Raw genomic sequence first — 2,500 nt, forward strand, 5'->3', positions numbered from 1 at the left:
AGGCTACAAATCATAGAATTCCATAACTGTTTTGCTGAGAAAATAATTATTGAGCCGGCATTCAGCTTACGAGTAGAGCCTAGTGGATAATTTACTCCAAATGTCTCTGGACTATTCACAACAGTGACAGAGCGAACACCGCGGCAAAATGAGTGCGCAGGCTTGACCCACGTGCGAATCGTTTCCACGCGCGAGGGACTGGTACCAATTAAATTTGCAATAGAAACAACAGCGCGGCAAAATGGCGGCAATTTAAATTCTCTGTGTTTGTTTTCATTTTGCGATGATAAGGACAACACTACTTTGATAAGGTTTAAATTTTGAAGAGAGCTTCCTGAAAGACTAATCTTCCATGTGTCTTTTCAAACCGAAAAACTATAGTTCAAACCAGGAGAATTTTACCTTGCAGTCGAGCGCTAGAGCAAAAGGACGAAGTTCGTAATGTTATTAGTCGCGATGGTCTCTGCGTTGGTAAACCTCTGGGGGGAAAACTGTGCACTGAGAAGGAAAACGCCAGGTAAACATCTTTGCAAGGGCAGAATGATAATTCCTTCTGGGAAGATGGCTTATGTTGCTCCTGTTGAATGAGGAAATCGTCTGTTTGTTTCATTGGAATCATTTGAAAGTGAGGAGCGAGGCAATAAAATAGGGAAAATAAGTCTTAATTTTAAGAGAGGATCGCAAAAAAGTTTTGAAACTAAGTATAAATTTGACTCCAATGCTACTTGATGTTTCCCTTTTACTTGGAGTTTGGTAGTGGTCCATCGTTGAAAATATTTTTCCAGTATTTTTCCTGCAGCTAACTGGTAACTGTAATTTTTTTCTCCAGCTTTGTCGATCACCTTGTAGAGCCTTGCTAGGATGAGGGTGGGGAGACATGAGAATCATGATAATGAAACCATTCACCTGCATGTGTTTTTAAAATACTAATTTCACTTTTGCATGCATTGCACCAGCAAACATCCAGCCTAAATTTTGCACTGTGTGTCAAGATACTGAGAGAGGAATGTAATCATACATCCAGCAAGACAAGAGGCATCCTGCTTCATACTGTAACATTTTATTGTGCACAACTGATCCAGTTTCACTACCCAATGATAGACCCACAATGGCTCTATCTGGACCCACAATGACTCCATCTGATTCCTTTTCAACAACAACAACCACAACAACTACTATGGTATGTGTTACCACAAAACACAATATACAGTAACTCAAATATCTCTCTAATTTTATTGTTGTAAGTACTGTATATTCATTATTAAGACTATTACAAGTAGGAGCATTCTCAGAAGTTAATATCCAAACCCATGCTCAGCAAGAGAAAGACTAGAATAACATACAGCTGTATTAATGAAAGTAAGACAGTTTACTTGAATTAAAAAACCAAAATATATTTGCTTGTTCAAAAATTGACTTAGAAGGTGTGGCAAGTAGATAATTTTCGTCCCTTTTCTAGACAATTTTGAAGAGCTGTTTGGAAACCATCTTGTATTAATCACTGACATGCTCACATCTGTGATGTTTAATTTGCAGTAATACTGTTGTCATCATGCAGGATCTCATGCAGGAAAAAATGAGAGATAAATAACAACCCTGGCTTTTTTCATCACAAAACCAATAAAATATTCAATGCTGAAATCCTCATCACAATCTCTGAAAACAATCTGGAATGTTGCTTGCCATGCATGGTTTGACCAGATCAGCACACACACACCAGGAAGAGTTTTAGACTTAAGCACTGGAATAAGAATAAATGACATGTTTAAGAAACAACAGGAAACTGATCAAAGTAAAACAATAATATTATTATTTCTTGGTCATTTTTTCATGCACATGGAAATCTGTGCCCTATTTGTAAAGATCCCTTTATAAAAAAAAAATAGAAAACAACTTAACTGACTCCCTTAATAAGAGGTTTTGTTTAACAATGCAAGTAAAAACAGTTGCTCACATCTTGAAAGTAATGACAGTCAAAATGACAGCCAGCCAGATATCAACACTTTCTACAAGATTTCTTCAGGTCAGATGACTGGGCCAATGAAATCAACAGAAATCTAGAGATGAATTAAATTTAATCATACCACAACCTAGTGTGTCCTGCAAAGCAACACAGAGCTGAAAAGGAAAGAGCATCACCATCTACCATACAAACCATTGCTCTTGCTGTGGAGAACCAGGTCACAGAAAAATCCATAGCTCTCGTATCACATGTCAGAGGTTAAAACTTCTGTTGTGTCAAAACCCTCCCCGTTTTTAGAAGAATTGCCCTTAGGCGAAAAACAGTAAACGAAAAATGTTATCAGTTTAAATTTTACAACTTTTAGGTCTTCAACGGTGTGACCGAAACACGAGCAAACATGGTTTGGCAAAGATAACTTCCATGGAAACGACATAAACAAATAAATATATTTCATGCCTAAAATAAGCTTACCTCTTTTGACTTTCTCGTTGGAAACAACTCGGAACTACTGTTTAGTTTTTCTGTCGAGTCCATGTT

The sequence above is a fragment of the Montipora foliosa genome, chromosome 11, assembly GCF_036669935.1.
Source record: "Montipora foliosa isolate CH-2021 chromosome 11, ASM3666993v2, whole genome shotgun sequence".
Taxonomy (NCBI): Eukaryota; Metazoa; Cnidaria; class Anthozoa; order Scleractinia; family Acroporidae; genus Montipora; species Montipora foliosa.